Source organism: Scomber japonicus, chromosome 12, assembly GCF_027409825.1.
Source record: "Scomber japonicus isolate fScoJap1 chromosome 12, fScoJap1.pri, whole genome shotgun sequence".
In the NCBI taxonomy this organism is placed as follows: domain Eukaryota; kingdom Metazoa; phylum Chordata; class Actinopteri; order Scombriformes; family Scombridae; genus Scomber; species Scomber japonicus.
In genome coordinates, this window is record NC_070589.1 from 6,894,169 (window position 1) to 6,915,786 (window position 21,618).

The 21,618-nt window shown below is 40.7% G+C and overlaps 1 protein-coding gene across 1 annotated transcript in view; it reads right to left on the reverse strand.

Moving 5' to 3' along the window:
• LOC128369027 (microtubule-associated protein 4-like) overlaps nucleotides 1-21,618 on the reverse strand; it is a 75,498-nt gene that overhangs the window by 21,720 nt on the left and 32,160 nt on the right. The gene's annotated exons all lie outside the window — the stretch shown is intronic.

Below are 21,618 nucleotides of genomic sequence, written 5' to 3' on the forward strand. Positions count from 1 at the left end.
ATCACATCACATCACAAGCACCAGCTGATGATTCTGCCAACACCGGTTACAGTATTCTCATATGCAAATGCCCACAGTGATGCTGTATATATAAAGCCACGGTCACTGAGCTCACATCCAACAATGATGTAATGACGAGGCTGATTAGTCCCCTCTTTGATGAATTTGATTATTCTCCTCTCTCTTATACTTAGTAGGATATAATATAAAGACATTGAACTTTTTACATAATGGATTCTTTTCCATAATGAAAACCTGGTGCCTACATTATGCCCACAATGCACCCAACCGCTAGCCTCTAGCAGAGATGAGGAGCTAGAGAGGTCCACTAACTTACTTCTTTCTAATTCAACAACGCCAAATTGTTTTCATTTTCAAACTGGTCTTCTTCAGCCACAACCAACATTGACTCAGGTGACATCACTTGAGGCAATTTATCAGATTTCAAACTTCTAGCTCCCTCTAGAGCCACAAAACATTTTATACAACTTTCTTTAATTTATGCAGTAATACTTCAGTAACACCTCAAAACAGACTTTGATTTGTGATGAATGTCCCTTTAAATTTAAATTTAAATCAGCTGTACAGCTGTGAAACTCAGTGTTTTTGTGGTGTTTTTTGTGTCAGTTCTTCTGGATATTTGGCGATGACATTTCCATTCTTGACCACATTTAGAAAAACTAAAATTACAGTCAGAAAATATGTGTTCCTTAAGTGTTCACTTTTCTTCATCGTGTGTGTGCCAGGATTATAAAAACACCATCCAGAGATATCATTCTCATCAGAAGAAGCACTCGGTCAAACTGAGGTTACAGCGCCAATGTTGCTAACATTGACTCATGGGATGAGTTCAACTATGAGAGAGAGAAAGAGAGAATGAAGAGAATGCAAGAGGAGAGGATGACAGAGAGAGGGTTGAGAGGTTGATGGGGTTATGGACAAACAGCCTGCCGGGGTACGTGATGAGAGAGGCGAAGGCAGAAAGAGACAGGGGCTCATTGTTGTCACTAAGACATCTCTTATATAACAGTGACAGTGGACAGGTCTGCTTCTGCTCAGCCCTCATGCCCCCTCATTTTCCCTCAGCGCTGACGTTTTCTGTGTGATAACTGCTCCATCTACTCTGAAGCCATGCCAATTTGCTGTTGTTGTGCTTTTTCAGCCATCGAGCAGACGGCGCGGCTCGAAAACTGCAGCTGCCATCAAACAAAATACATTTCGTTAGGTTAATTTAAACTGTAGCTGCAAACTAGCTCAGCCCGCAGCAGCTTTGTCAGACACTGGCTAATTCTGGAGAATTCTCACATGAACGACTCATGTGTGGTCATGCAGGCGACAGCAAAAGCTACAGTGTGTTCTGTGCACAATCACTGTCATCAGGGGTGTATTTAGTGATTTGGGGGGCCCCAGGCAAACTCTGTGTATGAGCCAAACTTAGGAATTAATTAGTTTCTGTTGTTCTTATTCAACCTCATGTACTGGCCTAATAAGCTGTGGTTAAAGTATATGCTTGTTTGTTTTTTATAATATGAAAGGGCTCAATGTTTAAATGCGAAAATTAAGCATAAGCAATATGTCATTTAATGTATTTCAGTAGTTAAGAATCATTTCATGCACCCTGACATTTAGGTACTGTCCCTTTAAGAGAGAGAATGTGCTCCTGCGACATTTGTAGGCATTTTAGGTTACTGAGTTCATGCATGGTGTAAATGTGGAATTTATTTTGTTCAAGTAAGTGAAACTGTTAAAACTGTAAAGTAGAAATATTGTAAATGTGAAAGTACTGTATTAAAATGTTGACTTATAAGTGAAGAGTGACTTTACTTGAGTTCTAGGTAGAGATTTTAATTCTTACATAATGCTGGGTAGTTTAATGAATGATAATGCATCTCATTTTAACTTATATTTTAAGTAGCTCTGGGCTCAGGGATTAAAGCAAAAGAAGATCTTCTGATTTTTCCCAGCCAAATCATAAGCTGTTCAACATCTACCTTTTCATAGAAACCCTTTTGCAGTTACTTCCTAGAATTTAAGGTAAAACCAGGTGGAAACAGCAGAGAACAGCAAGTTGTTCTCCTGCTGAACAAGATTATATTTCACCCACTAAACATTGCTACTCTTTTCTAAATGAAATGGAATATCTTACAGGCATACTGCGGTCTGTACAACCACAGTGGGGACCGGAGGTATACATGTTCAAAAATGAATTGTATTTTATTGTAGCACCTTATGGGCTTCAGAAAATAGTTATTAACATAATAAAAACTCAAATGGTCCGTCAGACCATTGCGGGGACATGGAGAGGATTTTTATTTTTTCTTCATCTTTATTGCCTCTTGCCTTGATGACAATATCCAGTCTCAGAATTTAAGGAAACAGATCATTTTTTGACAGCACTCCCTCCCTTCATTCCCTCTCTACCTCGCTCGACCACAGCTAACGCAACAGCGTCCTGTAGCCGCTTACTGATGGAGCAACTCTGTCCCTTATTCAGTGTCCTGACCTTTTATACAGAACAGCGAGGAGGAATAAAGTAGCAACCCGATCATGAGATAGCACAGTCACATAATTCAATGTATGTGTTTGGGGCCCTTTTAGGGCCCCAAACACATACATTGGGGGGGGCCCCACTTTAGTTGGGGGGACACCAGGCAGTCGCCTACAGTACCATTCTTAATGGTATAGTCCGCTCCTGCATGTCATTTGTAGTTTGGTTATACTCCTGCATTCCTGTTCTATTTCAGCGTTGTTTGCTGTCTGCCCTGCTTTATCGAGCTGTAATGAAGTCAAATCCTGCCTTGCAACATTAAGCTGATGTTAATGCCAACTCATCACTTGCTGCAGCTGCTTCACAGAGCCTCTCAGTGTTTCATGCATTTTAATGGCCTTGATTCTGTTCTGTTCTGACTCTGAGGTCGTTTAAACATTTTAGATGTATTTGTATGTGTGCTTTAATTCCCTTCTGTGCATCTGTTGTGGGCCTCTCTCTCTCTCTATTTATCTCTCTGTCTCTCTCTCTCTAGTGATGCTGCTGTGGTACCAGTGTGCGTGATAGGCTGCAGGTGAGCTCGGCTGATTGGCTGAGTGAATGATTGGGACTGTGTGAGTGTGTGAGGTTGTTCAAGGGAGCTGATTGGTTCCAGCCTCCAAGCTTGCGTTTTTAAAGATCACCCCACTCCCCCCACCCTGCCACCCCACCAGCTCCTACAGGCTCTCCCCTCTCTCCTGCAAGCCGACATGTTTCTGTGTGGAATGTTGTAAAGAGGTTTGTTAAACTGGTCTGCTGTGGATCAGTAGGTGGAGCAGGGTCAACCACTAATCAGTCCCCCGGATCCTCCAGTCCACATGTTGAAGTGACCTTGTGCGAGATACTGAACCCTGAATGGTTCCTGATGGATGGTTGTGTCATCAATGTGTGTGAGTGTGATTGGGTGAGTGAGCATTAGAACATTGTGAAGCACTTTGGATAAAATGTGTTATATCACAGCTGATGAGCAGGTTGCATGGCCGCATCTGTCATCAGAGTATGTGATGAATGGGTGAATGTTGGCTAGTGTTTTAAAGCACTTTGATTGGTTAGCAGACTAGAAAAGCACTTTATAAATGCAGCTCATTCACCATTAAACTGAACACCCGGTTTAATAGGGGTGGGTTGGATTTTTGCCATTTTCACAGTCACAGTCTTAATGAAATATGACACGATAATTTGAAATATGCTATAATCAAAAATGTTCTCTCAGGGGCTTTAATATCACAGTTGTGTGTTTATAATTGTAGCCTTAACTCAAACCTGTAGGTTTATTGCTCGCGCTCGTCTTCGTCGCTTGTATCACTCCACCCTGCAACACCGGCAATATGACTCATCCAACATGAAACTGCTGGCTGAGAACAGAGGATCCATCTAATGCCACGCTACAATACACAGCTGCTGGCAACCAGCTGTGTGTGTTGGTGCGTGTGTGTTGTCACACAGGGAGAGAAAGTTGGCTGCGACGTAAATCAGAGCATGACTAACATACACAGACATGGAGCTGGCGCAAGGATCTCTGACTGCAGGCTGCATCGCTCAACACACACAAACACACACATAAACCCAGTTTGAGTAGTGATCACCATAGCTCCTGTTTGCTAGCATGATAGCTATTAAGCTACCACACTAGACAGACAGGACAATCAATAGATAGCTAGACAGAGACTGTAATAATCTGCATGACTTTGCACAGTCATACAGAACAAAATGATTTTATGCTCAATGAGTTTCCAACAGAGTGAGAAAAATACTGTGTTAAGCTTCCTTTACCTATTTATAATGATATTCATTTTTGACTCATTGTATTAACTATAGTTATTTGTGCTTATAGTGAAAGCACACTAATTGTAGGAGTAATAATGTAGCTTTACATTTCTATCGTGCTGTACACTACATGGAAAGGAATAAAGAAATGAATAGAAGTGGAGACCAATGCAAATAAAAACAAACAATGAGATCATAGAACAAGGAGGATAAGTTCAATTTGATGAAACACATATAAAATACTGACAAAAGCTTTCTTATTAAATATTGGAAAGTCAAGTCAATGCTTTAAAAGTAAAAAATAAAATCTGGTAGTCAAGTTGGGAAAAGATGTAAAACTCAACAGTGAACAGAATCAACAGGAGACACAAATGATGTAATTTCTGGGATGTTTTTCAGTGTAAAAGAAAAAAAAATCATGACTGGAAAACAGAGATCTGCATAAAAAATGACACCGACTCTGCTTTATATTTTCTGTTAAAGGCACTGAAATCTATCTCTGAATCTATTTTACTCAACCAGCTTCTTACTGCAACAACATCCCACAGCAACACACAGTTTTCTGCCACAGTAAGTGTTTTGGTTCTTTAACATGCCAGATTTTTGTATAAGTGTTTTTGTTTGAGCTTTTCTCACCTACACCTTGGAGTGGGCAGAGCTTAACTCAAAAAAGGGTGACGCTACATACTGCTGTGCATCAATCGGAGTGTAAACTATAATTGAATCAACATTACTGTATTATTAATGGGACGACAGTTGCATGGTTACATCGCCAGACCGCTGTCAAGAAAACCACACCCACACAGTGCTGATGAAACAGATAAGAGGTTTTCACTGTTGATCTTTTAATACAAAAAATACCCATGGATGTTTCTGGTGGGTTTTTTTGGGGGGTTTTTTTGTTTGTTTTTGCAGAAATGTAACTTTGGGCTTTTAAAAAATATGGGATGCATGGATCTAACACCAGATCAAATTTAGAGATGCACACTTAGCTCAGCATCTGCTCAGTGAACTGTCTGCATTACATCACTGTATGATGCTCCAAAACTCATACATCTGCCTACCGCTCCACTTACAGCTGTGTGCTTTTGTTTGCGTGTGTGTGTGTGTGTGTGTGTGTGTGTGTGTGTGTGTGTGTGTGTGTGTGTGTGTGTGTGTGTGTTTGTGTATGTGTGTGTTTGTGCGATCTACTCCTGTGGTGAATGTAGAGACGCCTTACTGTAAGTTACAGACACGCAGTCTGCTGTCACTGTGTCTGTGGGGGCGTGCGCCTTTAAAATCTTTAAGATTCACGTCACTAGAAGCTCTTCACCTACACACACGTACTCATGTGCCTGCACACACACACAGACACACACGATGCTAGAAATAGCTGCTCTATATTTGAATGAGTACAGTCAGAGTCAATGTCTAATCAATGTCCCAGCTTTTCCCTGTCGACTGCAGTCTAAAAAACAGAATGCGTCGCTGCATGGATAAATCATTATAAAGAGAGAGAAACATACAGTATAAACTGAATAGAAATGCATAGGAGGTATTAGGATGTCATAGGCAGCTATATAAAAGATGCCAATAATCCCAAATTAGCTTTCATTTTAAATTCTATGCCCTGTGCAGGCCCTCCCATAATTTTCTGCCAGCTCATTCCCATCTCACTATTTTCCTCTTTCTTCCTCTGTTACATCAAACTCAGACTGTGAGAATGTCCTTTGAATTTGTCCCAGAATTCATCAAATGGTCATTTCAAAGAATAAAATAATATATGAGAAAGTGATATCTGTGCGTCATGCATTCATTAAATGAAATACAGCAATGCTGTGAGACCTATTTATGTCATTAAAGGAGGAAATGAGTAAAAAGAGAGACAGAGCTTTTAACCTTTGAGATAATGGAAATTAAGACAGGTTTTCAGAAGCCTGTTCTCTGTATTTGCTCAAAATCAACTTGTGAAACCTCAATTTGACCAAAGTTAGTGTGATATTATCATCAGAACTTCACTTATCTCTCACTCTTGATACAGCACAGTGCATCCAGTCCAATAATCAACAGAAGATACAAAAGCTATTATTGTTGGTTAGCATGGCAGCGTTGATATAAAGCCTCTATAGAGATGATACTGAAGTTAAGTGTTACCACTGATTTGAAATACTGATGAAATATGTATTCTGAAGAACCAAAGCTAACGACCTACTCACATTAAAGGTGTAGGGTGTAGGATTTAGTTGAATCTAGCAGTGGGCTTGCAGATTGCAATCAACAATACAAAAAGTGTGTGGGAGAACCTATTGTGGTTGTGAAACTACTCAAAAAAATGTTGGTTTGCCCATTCTGGGCTGCTGTAGAAATATGGCGGTGCAACATGGCGGCTCCATGGAAGAGGACCTGCTCCCTATGTAGAAAAAAAGAGTTCATTCTAAGCTGATTCTTTTAGTGACTGTAAACTAATTCAAACAAATGTATGAATATTATATTACATTTCTGCCATGTCCTTCGTGCAAGTCGCCACTCAATTCTACACACTGCACCTTTAAGGCTTGTAAGCTTGCTTGTGTAGCACAAGATGTTCCTCAGTAACTTAGAGAAGTCTGGGTACAAAAAAACCCTCTGACAAAACATTGTTATTTAGACCCAGCGTGAGCTGCTATCTCTTGTACTGAACTGTGTCCCCAATCAAATTAACTTTAATTCAATTTAAAAGGCTTCCGATGTTGTTTGTCACCTCAAAATAAAGGAAGATGCACCTCATATACTTATCTGCTTCCTCACTCTGACTAATCCTCTTATTGACATGTGCAACAGCCATATGCCCCCTTTCAACTCAGCTCATTAACTTGATCAACCACTATCTTAAATTAGCATGACATGACAACCAACTCATTTTCTACTATACAGTGGCTAAAAGACCATATTGCTACTGGTAAAATTCAGAATGATTATAATTATAAATAGATGTTATTTGTGGCAGCAAGGCTCTGTTTTTGAGAGAATTGTAAAGATAGTAAAACTTAGAGCAGGGAGAACCAATGCCAGATGATCCATGAAGAAACACAGTAGATATCAACAGGTGGATAATGGTGGTGAGAAGCAGGGGAAGGGGCTTCTAAGAAGACAGAAAGAATGCACATGAAAGATATTCCATTCCACTAGCCGTACACTGCCACAGCATGTTGTAAGCACTGCGTATGTTCTCTCCACCAAAGTGGCAGCCTTCAATTGATAGTCTAAAATAGACCACTTTTCAGATGTACCTGAATGCTAGAAAAGAAGGCACTGCCAACAACCTATATTTAGCCAAATGCAAGTGAGCTGTAATGACATAAATTGCAAGTTGCAACATGTTCTTAGTTGAAGTGGCAAAGCAGAAAGGACAAAAGAAAGAACTGCAGGTACTCATCATCTTAGACGCATTATGACGATATTATAAAACCTCTTATGACGATGACGGCAGAGCAATATAAAATGTGTAACAGACCTCATGGACCAACCTGTTGGAGCAGTGACATTTCTAGGCATACAGTGTTAGAAAAATATACATCACTTAGCTGAGGTGTTTTCTTCCTCCTCAAAAATACACACAGTGGCTACTGACATACAACTTAAAACTGAATGGTAAGCTTGGCCGGCTCCGACGAGTTTCCATTTGTGGTTGAGGACAACATCAACCAAGCAGATCTGTATCTTCCCTTTTTCAGTAGCACACATCAGTCAAAGCCATTCCCACTGCAAACCTGCTGCTTGCCATGATTGACGGTCTGAATATGCTAAATGAAAGAATGTAAACAGGATTACTTTGTTAATTAATGACTACTTCCTAGCTTCCTTTTCAGTGGCTTGAATAATATGATAATCAGACTGAAACATTTTTCACCATGTTCATTTAGATTGATATTGTTTTCTTTCTTAGCCAATTTCTTGTTGGCAGAGGGTTGTTTTGTTTTGCTCTCAGTAGTGAATGACCGACACACCAACACAATTTACATGGAATCTTCGGTAGCAGTAGCTAGGAACAGTTAACCTAATGCTGTTTTCATACTAATTGAAGAAAAATGTCTATTTGTAGTTAGATAGCTAGCTAGCTATGTGGGAAGATGATGCCCACATGTTTAATAATGCATGTAGGTGCTTGACCAAATGTCCAACTTTCAAAAACCATCAGTGGGTACAATACAAGACCTGTCGCCAAACAAATAAGAGATCTGTGCAGCCATTCAGAAGTCTAGAACCAAGCTGTGATATCTGTACCTTGTATATGTGCCCATCTACTGTTTATGATTGCTCATGTCCATCCCCTCGGATACATACACACACGACAAAACTCTTACCCGCTGTGTTCAGGTTACTAGCTTGGGTGCTGTTAACAGATGTGCCTGCAGGGGGTGGAACAGTAAGCAAAAAGTTGGTCTCGCAGCTCCCATGATGCCTCTTTGGGGGTGGGGATGACGGCAATACAGGTGACATCATTAATGGGGATGACATCATTGTCGCCATTGCTGCTGCAGCTTCTGTGCCGTCAGTGACCGTGAGCGAGCGTCGGACAGCCGTGTGTGGGTAAGGCACCCTGGACGGGCATGCTGTTCCCATCAGGGCAAAATTGGGTAAGTTGGGTGTCATCACCCCTAGGCCTCCCATACCAGTGGGGTACGTTTCTTGCAACATGGGAACAGATAGATGCGAACAGTCTGACATTGCTCTTCTCACAACACCACGCTGTGGCAGCTCGCTGCTAGTTTTTATTTCTCGGTTTAATGTAGCACATGATCCCACTCTCTCATCGTTCGCATGATTTAAATCCTTTAAGAGGCCATGACTTGAACCCTCGCTCTCTGTTAAGCCTTTGCTAGGTGAAATATATGACGCCATCCTCCCCTTTTCAATATGGCTTGAGTTTTCTCTTTCTACCCCGCTAAACCCCACACTACTAACTCCAACAGCAATATTAGGCCTGTCAGCTGAGGCGGTAGATGCCATAGGCCCTGTAGTGGCACCAGCTTTACTCCCTGGATGGTCAGCAACAGGAGGAGCAGAACCAGGAGGTTGCATATCAGTACTTTGCTTTCCTAAAGAGGGGTTCAGAGCTTGATTTCCAGTAAGACCTCCAACTGAAATGTCTTTCAGACTTCCAAGTATGCCTTCAGATGTGGAGGAACTAACAGAGTTTTTTGCACCCTCTTTTTTTCCTACACCTGAACTCATACTTCCAGTGAAGGAGGGGTTCAGTATGTTTCTCTCCCCAAGCCCTGATGCCTGTTTTGGAGGAAGAAGCAAGCCCTGGCCCTGGACAGCCACTTGAGATCCCTGGATGTAAAATCTATCTTTGCTGTCCATTGGGATAGAAGGGTTGTAGTTTTGTTGTGTATTATTTTGTCCAAAGTTAGGGTTTGATGAAGGCATAGGGTCAAGTGAGGTATTAACAAATGATTTCCCAGGTGAGATAGAAGGGGAGGGTAACGAAGAGGAAGGGGAGGAGTAGGAAGAAAGAGGGCTGCTCGGGCTTTGCCCTGCACTTCCAAGTGCCCCCCCTGCCTCCCCTACCCTGTGTCTGTCCTCTCTCGTCCTTCCGACTGACCCCTCATCCTCTATCGTCAGCACTGGCATCTTCATGCTCGGTGACGCTGGCGTCTTGGCCGCCACACCAGACATTATCCCCTCATTTCTGCCTCGCCCTAATTTCACCTCGTCCTCCATCAAAATTATTTTGGACCCCTCTTGGGTAGCAGTGACAGCCTTCCCCCCCGTTGCCATCTGGCCTTGGCATTGCCGGTCACTTTGTCGGGCAGAGGCTGGGCTAGAGGGTGACATTGGAGAGGAGGCCAGGGCCGCAGGGATGTTGGCACCAGAGAGGGTATTAGGAGGTTTCTGATGTTGTTGTTGATGCTGTTGCTGCTGCTGCTGCTGCTGTTGAGGTCCACTGGAAGGTTGTCCGTACCCGCTGCTAATGCCAGGCTGCTGCCAGGGCGAGCCAGACAGGAAGGACATTCTGTTGCTCGGTTGTCAGTCCCCTTGTCTTGCTCTTTTCCCAGCTTGGTCTCACCTTTTCTCTCCTTTTTTATTTCCTCAAGTTCTTCTTTCTTTCTGTCTTCAGTTTTTTTTCCTCCTGTCTCCTGCTTTGTTTCTGTGTCCGGTAAGTGTCGTTTATTCTTGTCCAGGAGGCAAAAATGTACTCAATATCCAAAGTGTTATGAGCTTGGAAAGTAAAGGAAGAAATGCATCCTTTCTTTTTTTAAAGTGATGCCTTGGAGTTGTGTGACCGGGCTGATGTGTAGGAAGTGCATGTGTGTATGCAAAGTGTATGTGTGTGTGTTTACAAGCGAGGCAAAAGGAGTGTGTGTGTGAGAGTGAGAGTGAGAGTGAGTGTGTGTGTCTAGTCGTCTCGGCTTCTCTCTGAGCACTGCACAGATCAGCTGTGGGGCTAAATTGCACCTTGCTCTCTCTCTCGCTCTCTCTCTCTCTCTCTCTCTCTGTATCTCTGTTTTTCTCACTCTCTCTATGACATCACACAGTCACATGACAGCTCGGAATATTCCCTCATTTGCTGGAGCAAAATTTCAGCATCTAGCCCCTAGCGACAAATGTGCACACATGAACACACACAAGCACACACTCACATATAGTGGCAAACATACATGAACACACACACACACACACACAGGCAGATCAATGCCCATCACAGATACTCAGTTGCCTTATGACAGTCACTGTTCAGAGACACACAGGAGGATATTAGCGAGACAACACTGAAGACTGCAATCAGCTTGACAACACTGATTGGACTTTCTCGTCTCATTAGCCCCATGACAGGCCACACAAGTGGAAAAAAACCCCTCAATCTATATTTTGAGGCTATAATTTACCACACTGACGTAATACATAAGATGATACACATGCACAAAGGTCCTGTGTACCCTGAACATGTCCATATAACTGTCTTGATTCATTTGTACCTATTCTAGAATTAATTTGTGAATCGCTTGGTAAATGTTTAATGTCATTTCCTTCACATAATTTGCTGAATGGATTGAGATGAATTGAATTAATAGTGATTGAATGAGTAGGTATTTCATTGCATGCACAGGCAGATTCAAGTGTAACATTTCAAGTTGCCAAATTGCTTGGTATTTTGTTTCTATGTGAATATTATTGTCAGCATGTATTCGATAAAAAGGGATAAATGCACTGATTTGAGTACAAAATGGAAACTAAAAATGCTGACTGCTGTAAGCCTTTGAACAGAGCTAAGCACCCAACACCAGGGATTTGTACATTTTTGGTGAAAAGCTTCGCATGGGGGGTCTTTGCCTGCTGAAATGCTGTAGAGGCTTCCAGTGCGAGACATTAATCAGAAATAATTGACAAGGATAATGAGAATTAATGGGCTCAATTCTCTCAAGTTCAAATTTTAGGACTGCCAGAGTATTATACTTTCTTATGTATCAACTAGAGCTCTTGAAAACCAAATCGTATGTTAGAAGTTACAACACAGCATGACTCACAGAGGTGAATCATGCTAGCTTGATTGCCAAGTAGCAGCATTTGTCACTTATAAAAGAGTACTTATAATTAGCATTTTGATGTGTGGGTTTTCAAAGCAACATAAGGCAGATAACAGGCCGAATATCTGCATCAGATGCATCATCGTCGTCGTCATCACAAAAATATAGACAGACTCATTGTACAAAATCTGTTATATCAACGCTGAACAGTTTCAAACTGGGGCTGACTTGATAATGAACTTGAGAGGCTTTTAGCATTTCAAGCTGAGTTCATTTTGTGCACCTCGGGCTATAACTGCTATGTAGGCTGAATGCAATTATTATTTATTTTCCAGCTGCTGAGTTTTGTTCTGTGTACTGATGACATCTCTTCTCAATAAACCGTGGAAGCTGGTGCAAACTATGACCCTATGACTGTACATATGTAGCACAAAGTTAGCTGATAGAAGCCAACTTTAATTTTCATGCCTAGCAAATATGGTCAAACATTTAGCTAGACAAAGAACCTGTGGACCAAACCAGGTTTAAAACCCAGCTGAGCACAGAATTGAATAAGCACCTCCGTCACCTAGCAATTAACTGTATGTGAGCTTGGTCAAGTTGGATATCATGGCACACCTGCCATTTGTAAACCTATTGTATCAAAAGATGAATGCATTAAGGAAAATAACATGGTTATGGTCTGAGTCAAACCAACATTGACCCTCTTTCCTATAGCTGTTACACATGGCTGGTGATGGTATGAAGTCATCTGCTGTGAGTCATTAGATGTGACACTCTGCAGGCTGCATAATGTTCAAGGCATAAGGCAATTCCTATGGTGCGCCTATAGTTATTATACCCCTACAACACACCACTAATTAAAACCAAGATGAAGTCTTAACGTTTTCCAAGCCCACCTTACTCCGATGTACAGATGTAGCCATTGTGACCAATGTTATGCAGAATGTCATGTTCATTTAATATTTTTGTACCTTTTCCATCCCAAAAGGAATTGGGGACACTACACACAGTACATCATCCAAGAGGAACAACTTTATTTGATGTTCTAAAACCTCATAATGAAACTACAGTTTATAGAGAAGTAGGCAGAAATATGCTAATACTGTACTTCTGACTGTGCAGACTTTCTTCAATGCATTTTAAATTTCCTACAGACTTCATTATTGATTACCCTGAGACCATGTGTTCGCTTCTTAATTCAGTGATTTATGCAGACGTGATAATGGACACAAATGGAAGTATAGGCCCCAGATATATTTCTTTCCTCTGGCATTGCAAAAAAAAAAAAAAAAAACCCACTAAATTCAGCTCAGGATTTGTGCTACAGCTTTGCAAGGAAGATTAAAAGCGATTCTGACGGCAACCTCCCACCCTGCCTCTTCTATCGCCATATTTTTTGAGCACTGACTTTCTGGACTTAACAGAGAAATTGTGTGTGTATGGTCCAACTATCAGTATTATACTACATCTACAGTACCTAAAGTTGCGAGGTTTAGCAATAAAAATAAAGGTAACCTGAAATTTATTTACAGCTACATTGTAGTCATCGAACTAATGTTTTCCTTAATGACCTGATCTTCTATGCAGGAGTCACAGTCTGTATCATAGACTCCTTGTATGCTGCAGAGAATATTAACCTGACTGTTTTATAATTGCTTAAAGCATGAAGCAACCTTTCAAAAAGATCAAGGTCATGGTTAAAAGGGGATACTTTAATATGCAGTAGATGCATCACGTAACTACGTTTAGTATAATGATAAACTGTTTTTTATGGCTATGTGGGCAGCTAAAGAGCGCTACTCTTTTAAGGACAAGTGTGTAGGATTTAGTGCCATCTAGTGTAGAGGTTGTAGATTGCAACCAACTGAAAACTCCACCTTTTTCCAAACATATAGGAGTACCTACAGTGGCTGCGAATTTGTTTTGGCAGTGTTTGGTTTGTCTGTCCTGGCCTACTGTAGAAACACGGCAGTGCAATATGGTGCTCTGTGGAAGGGGGCCTACTCCCTATGTAGACATAAAGGGCTCATTATACACTAATTAAAATGTACTTATGAAAATTATATTCCATTTCTGCCAAGTCAATTCCACTGGATACCACTAAATTCTACAAACTGGACCTTTACCAAAGATTCTGGTCGCTTCAAAATATGAAAGCCAAACAGAGGTATTGACTGAGACAGCCAGTGAATATAGGCAGTGGATAATATATCTAGAGTATCTGGAGAACTACTGGGAATCAGCTGTCACTGAGCCAGCTCTGAGTCTCAAACCCTACCTTTGAAAACCTATTTTAAACTAACACCTGATAAAAAAGAATGACATCCTCAACATTTCTATTTCTAAAGTTTCTTGACAGCCGACTGTCTCCCAAATGCACACCGACCCCACTTCACCCCCAACACACCCGGGGCCTGTGCCAGAATAACAAGAGCAGCTTGTCAAGCATGAATGAAAATGAATGAATATTATTACGTAATCCCCCCATAAACAATTTGTCTACTGTAGCCACAGAAGGGAGAGGGAGCTGGGGAGAGGGAGACATTAGAGGGTTGTTTAGTTTCAATAGACTTGGAAAGGGTGGCCATTATGGAAGCAATCCAGGCAACGCTTCTGTTAAAGTTTGGGTCAGGCTCAGGGGGTGGCTTTTTGTTCAAATTCAAGCTAGTTCTCAGGTTGAAGGAGAGAAATGAGAACGTTTGACAGCTGAGGTTGTGGCATTTCAGAGTGCAAAGTCTGAAATTTAGAGGACACAGAGAACTGACCCCTCGGTCCCACTGTCATCCCTTTCATGTGGTAATGGATCGATTAAGATAGAAGAAAATCTCCATGGAGTTTGTAATATTAGGTCTTTGTTCAACTGTCATGTCTGAAAGCCTGTGGTAGTGACCTTTAGCTGATACACCTGCTAGTGTCAGTTTCTCTGCAGTTACACAGAGAAGTATTTTTTCTCTTTCACAGAGATGTAACTGTATAACTTCAACAAATGTGTTTGATTTAGGTTTTGCAATGTGTTTGTTAAACTGTATTATAAGTGGGTTTAATCCTGTTTGGGATGTGGTATTATTGTTTAGGCTTAACTATTTTTCAAGACTGTCTTAAAACAACAGTGAAAGAACAGTCAAAGAGGTTTTCCTCACTGTAATCATTCCTCCTGTTCATACTGACTATTAAAAGATCTCCTTCATAATGTGCTTTCAATGGAAGTGATGGAGGACTAAATCCACAGTGTGTCCACACAGTCATTTAAAAGTAGTTATGAAACTTCTATTGAGCTTCAGCAGTGTGAGTTATTCATATCAAGTGATATCTGACACATTTACAGTCTGTTTACCATCAAATTCCCTCTTAGTGTTTCCTGTTGAGCTGTGGTGGAAGTATAGTAACAAAAAGAGAGACTTTGGCACTAATAGTACTGTAACATTGAAAGATGTCTAATGACTGTTGATTTAAGATAGACTTGAACAATTGTGAACCCATCCTTTAAAAATAAAATAGCTTAAGTGTATCCCAAGCCTGGCAAGACTATATTTCATTTGATGCTGCTTTAAATTACGGTCATGTTAGCAGTTGTCCATTATTTAGCCCTGACCAATCACCAGTGACATTTCTAGTTGGCATGGCTGTTGCTACTGCTACCTCTAAAGTGAATGTATTTCAATGCAATTTAGAAGGTGAGGAAATTGGCTGTAGTCCAAAAATCTACTTGGAGTGATAGTGAAGGCTGATGGTGATGAAGCCACATAATCGACTTCTCCACTGTTCAGTATAATTTAATCACTCATTATTCAAATGCTCTCCGGATAGAATCACTGCATCAGTGTCAAAATTTGAAACCTGTTCCCATTACAATCTAATGTAAGCAACATAATACAAACTGACCACAGCCACTAAGAATACCTTAATGTTTCCTCCCTCTCCTCTGGTCTTTTTTCTCATTATACTCATTAAATGATTTTATCATTTATCCTAACTGAAGTTCCCAAAACTAACAATGAGCTATTACTAACAAGTATTGTTAGTGTATCCAATGCTTGATATATCTTATTTTTCTGTGCCATAGACCTCCATTACTGTCATTAACATAGTTATTTTGACTCAATGCTCACCACTCTGCTGAAAATAGTTACTACAGCATCAAATGTGTATTAATCCACAGCTGAAAATAGTCCCCAATAAATTTCCTCCTGTTTGTATAACATTTCCTAAAAAACTACAGTGTCCAGCTGTTTTAGGAAATTACTGAAAATGTAAATATATATATCTGTGTTTTTAATGATGTATATATTTCTATGTATTTATTCACTGGACTATTCACCCTCATTAATTCATCGCCTGGTTTTTCGAAACAAAACACATGGCTGCACAAATGACCCAGAGCAAAAAAAAGTGCAGGCAGAGAAACACATCATTTAGAAAGATCTATTCTTGTTCACACATTAACACACATGCATGTCCCTTCCATGCAACATTTGGTTTTCATCCTTTGCAGCTTCCCCATTTGATTTGAGTCCTGCAGCTTGCTTTCATTAGGGCCTGTGTGCGCTCCAATACCATTTCACTGTTCATTACTTTAATCTCTTTGTAGTGTTATATTATTTTTAAATTTGTGCTATTTTGTTGTATTATGCACAGCAGTTTGTGCATAATGTTTTTAAAATTGCCTTCACACACACACACACACACACACACACACACACACACACACACACACACACACACACACAGAAACACAAGTAGAACTGGTTGCTACTTCCCCGTATATTTAATTCCCTTGATGCATCATTTTTCAGAGACATATTTCTTTCATTAGTATGCTAATGGTTCTGGATGTATTTTGCCTGTGAAAGCAGCACTGAAACTGGAAATGATCTCATGCTCATCAACTTTCTTTAGTTAATGATTATAAATTTGAGGTTCCAGCTGCCCTAATGAAGCTATAAAAATCTCTACAACTGTAACTTTGGCAACCTGGCACCTAACAAGCTAAACCACAGGGGATACAAAATAAAGGAATACGCCTAAACTTCAAAAGCACGAGAACAAAGTAACAAGTCGCAATGACGGGTAACGATTAAATGTGATACTTGAGCAGGATTTTAGGAAGCACAATCACAGAGGTCACTGTGAAGGCTCCTTTTGAAGGTCACAGATTGTTGAACATCAGCTTGAGACGCAGCAGAGAGAGAGAGAGAGAGAGAGAGAGAGTGAGAGAGAGAGAGAGAGAGAGAGAGAGAGAGACAGAGACAGACGGAGAAAGAGACAGAGAGAGAGAGAGAGAGACAGAGAGAGAGAGAGAGAGAGAGAGAGAGAGAGAGAGAGAGAGAGAGAGACAGAGGGAGAGAGAGAGACAGAGGGAGAGAGAGAGACAGAGGGAGAGAGAGAGACAGAGGGAGAGAGAGAGAGAAACAGAGAGAGAGAGAAACAGAGAGGATGCTACAGCTGCTCGCCCATGAGGCTGGGGAGAGAGAGAGAGAGAGAGAGAGAGAGAGAGCTGGGTGGGGGGCTGGGGGAGGGGGTGGAGGTTTGGGGAGGGGAGGACGACGGAGGGCGGGGTGGGGGGGGGAACTTGTCAGAGCGTTTCTATTTTTAACTCCTCGACCTCGCTGACTGTCACACCCAGTCCACCCCTTCCTCTATCCCTCATCCCTCACTTGCGGAGTCTCTTTGTTACCACAGCAACCGCCTCCCATGTCTCCCTGACAACGCCTCCCCCCTCGACCACACCTCCCCCACCACCACCACCAAACGCAGATGCGGTGATTATTACGGTGCTGCAGCGACACAGGGAGTCTGAGCAGGAGAGGGGAAGATGTGACGTGGATGGAGGAGACAAAAAGGGCAAATACATGGAGGATGGAGGATGGAGGATGGAGGAGAAGGGAAATAAGAATAAGTAGAAGGAAAAAGAAAACAGAAAGAGGTGGGGGGGGTGTGGGAATAGATATAATGATGAGAGATGATGAAGGGCAACAGATGAAGGTAAGATTAATGGAGGAAGGAAGAAAACAGGAAAAACAAGGTGGAAGGAGGGAAGAGGGGGCAAAGGGAGACTAAACAACAGAGAGAGGCAGAGTGAACCAGACAGTGGAAGTATAAATAAAAATAGAGATTGGGGTTTAAGAAGGGAGGTGATAAGATGAGGGAGAAAAGGAGGACAAGAGAAAAAAAATCATTTCTAAAAACTCTTAGCCCACTTCTTGTTCTAGCGGATTTAATCTGGTCTGCTTCTGTCTTTACATATTAAATAAAAAAGACTTGACTGAAGTTTAGTGGAGGAGGAAGCTCTACTATCAAATTCACATGTTCCTTTTCATGACAGCCATGTTTTTTTGATAACAAATTCAATGCAAGTCTATGGTAGAGAAATATCACAGGTTAGGCTATTAAAACAAGGCAATTTATATGAAATAGAAGCAAGACTCTCTGTTATCCTTCAGCCTATGTCACTAATGTCTGGTAAAGAGACACACTCAACCAATCTGAGCCATTTGCATCAAACCATTACTTTTGCACTCCTTTTCCACGCAACCGGTTAAGAGTTCTGTCAAGTGTGTTATGTTACAGTTAATTTCATATTTAAGCCTCCAGAAAACCAACAACATAGTGAAAAAAAAAGACATTAAACAAACTAATGTTAGGGTGGGACTTCAAGCAGAAAGTAACTAATTGTAGGATAATTGCTGGAGTGTGCCAAAGGACACAGAATTGCCAGAGAGAGTAAAACACAAAAAAGGAGGATAGACAGGAGGGCATGGCCGCTGTGTGGTAAGCATGAGTTGTGTTTGCATACTCTGTAGTTCTATTGTTTTCCCCAACAAGAAGATATGAATAAATATTTACATAGATGATGGCAAAACAGACGTCATAAGGAGTGCGAAGCTACAGTTGAATATGTGGGCAATTGTGCATGTTGTGTTGAGTATCTAAAAATATTCAAAATGAGCGTGGTCCAGGACTTCTGCCCTGGGCCAAAATCTAGCTGCCTGGCCCAGACACAGTTTATTGCTGTAATTTCATTTGCTTATTATTCGCTGATGTGACTGCTCATTATAGAGCCAGAAGCTCTAGCTAGCAGCTACGTCTGGTAAATGGTTGGAGCATTGAAGTTTCCTTGATCTGGTTTTATATGGTGTGAATAAGACATTCTCGTTATTAAGTATGTGGGCATTCTTAAGGTATATCTTTAGATAAGTCTATTACTGAAGGGTAACGCAGGTGTTTGGACAAAATGAGCATTAACTATCAAATATATAATGATTTGTTACAGGTCCAATGTATTCAGAGGTCCACGATCTATAGCCGTCATATAGCCATCCCACCCCCAGCCCCAACCCTACTTACATCTCACATTTCCAAACTGCTCAGAAACACACCAAATGTAAGGTTTTGAAGGTGTGCACATTTAAACATACATTACAACACAATAAATAAGATAACTTTGAAAAACCAAAACAAAGTGATGGGATATCGAGTATATAGTATCTCATTTTCAAAGTGAATGGAAACTAGTGCCAGCTTAATAGTAAGAACACATTCACCAGTATAATACATTATTATAGGCTTCAGACAATATTCTGTAGTAGGGTTGCCACTACTGATGATTTCTAGTAATTGATCTCACTATTATTTGTTATATATTAATAGTTTAGTCAATGAAATGTCAAATGTAATGTGAAATGTAATTGTAATGTAAATTATCACAATCTTCCAAAGCATAAGGTGAGTATGTAATCTTCATATTGCTTGTTTTGTCCAACCAACGGTCAAAACCCAAAGATAGAAAATCTATAATCATGTAAAATCCTCATATTTGACTAGAACCAGTGACTTTTTGGTATTTTGCTACATTTGTATCTAAAATGTTTAGTCCAGAAGCCAGTCTGTGCAAAGTTCTCTCTGGTCCTTGCCACTGGCAGCTGTCTATATTTAAAGAGCTACAGCTGCAGTTCTGCCAGCAGACACCTGATGGAGCCAACAAGCAGGGCTCTGATTCAACTACCAACACACAGCACAAAGATTCTCTATCTGCAGATTTATGCAGTCAACAGCAACACACCAGGGTCCCCAGTGATTGTCTCAATTTATAGGATTCACTTTGATTCAATCTCACTGGCTCACTCTCAAGGACAAAACCAAGTCATCACATTGCCTGTGTGTGTGTGTGTGTGTGTATGTGTGTATTAAGATCCTAGATTTCACTCTCTACAGAGAAAGATGGTTACTGCTTTACTTTGTGCCTTCTGTTTCTCTGTCTCATTCACAATCACGCACATCTTAACACACACAAACCTGTTTATCTTTAAATATATACATAGATGGAGGGATTTTAAAGACTACACACACACACACAGATGCTCACACACATGGTAGAAAGTGACCTTGCCTTATGTAAGGGTGAAATAGTCGCAGCCATCAATATTGTATGTGAGAGAAAAGGGAGATGTTCATGCATGATGTTTTATAAATAGAGACAGAGAAGATAAAGATAGGTTTGAGAAATAGACACAGATAGAATAATAGAGTGACCAAGCAGATGTTCACTATACCTTAAACCATGAACTTCTATTACAGTCCATTCACTGGACAACAACAACACTAACTGCACCATTTGGGTCAAATCTTACCAGTTAAGTGACATGTATGCTATGAAGTGCCAAAATATGACAGGAGCAAAACTTTGACAGGCAGTAGACAGTATCTTATCTTATTCCTCCAGCAGCTCAGCTACCAGGGAGGACAATTAGGTCATGTCTTTTCTCTCTGAATGTGGATGTTTTAACACCCTGAGGGTAGTTTACATTCTAAAGAAACAGATATATCTATCTAGAAAAAAACATGGTCGCATGGTGTCTTCAGTCTCAAGAGTTCAAATTATATCCACCAGTTTGCAGTATTTCTGGCACTGTGCAGGTCAACCTTCATAAATACAATTTGACAATACAGTTTTTTGCCTTTGTTTACACCTTTCACAAAGACTTACCGTTACAGTTTATGAGCATAAGGTAATACAGTACAACCTCCAGTCTGCCATAGATTCTAATAACTCAATCATTTCATGCTGGATTTTGCTACTACTGTAAGTGAAACAAATATATTTTCACATCTTAACTGTGTAGGGCAATAGAAATTGTCTCCCTTACTGTTGGTTTATATGATGAAACGTTTCACTGTGAATGACAGTCATCACACACTGAGTTTTCTAACAAACCAATAAACCAGACTCTACTACTACTGTATATATCCAAAGCCTAGACAAATATTTTCAAAATGAAATATCAATAAATCTCTATGTTAAAAAGAATCAATATCATAATGTTTCAAAAGGTTTCAAAGGGTTCCACAGCTACAGATCTGGATGTTGACATCTGTGTTATATATTTGGGATGAACTGAAGAACAGGGTGGGGTACCAAAGCTACTAGGTGCTATGGGTGAACAGACAAAGGAAAGAGCCTTACGTACCTACCTTAATCAATAACTTTCAGTAATCACACAGTTTAACTGATAAGACCTTTAGGATGAGCAGTTTATACAGCAATGAGCACCAGAGTTTAAAAGATATTAAAAAGAACCACAAACTTGCTAATTACCATTTTGTGGACTAATAAGTAGGAAAAGCTCAATTTCTACTGGGCTAATACACAATGTACTGTTGGCACTAACATCTTAATAACCCCCATTTGTCAAGTCCGTGTGACTGTGCTGTGGCTGCACCAGATCAGTCAAATCCAGCACTGAGGGAGGACCAGCCGCAGAGCAACATATTCACCCTGGGACAACTTAGTGCCGACTGAATAAGCAAAGTAGACAGCCTGGATGGTGCTATCCT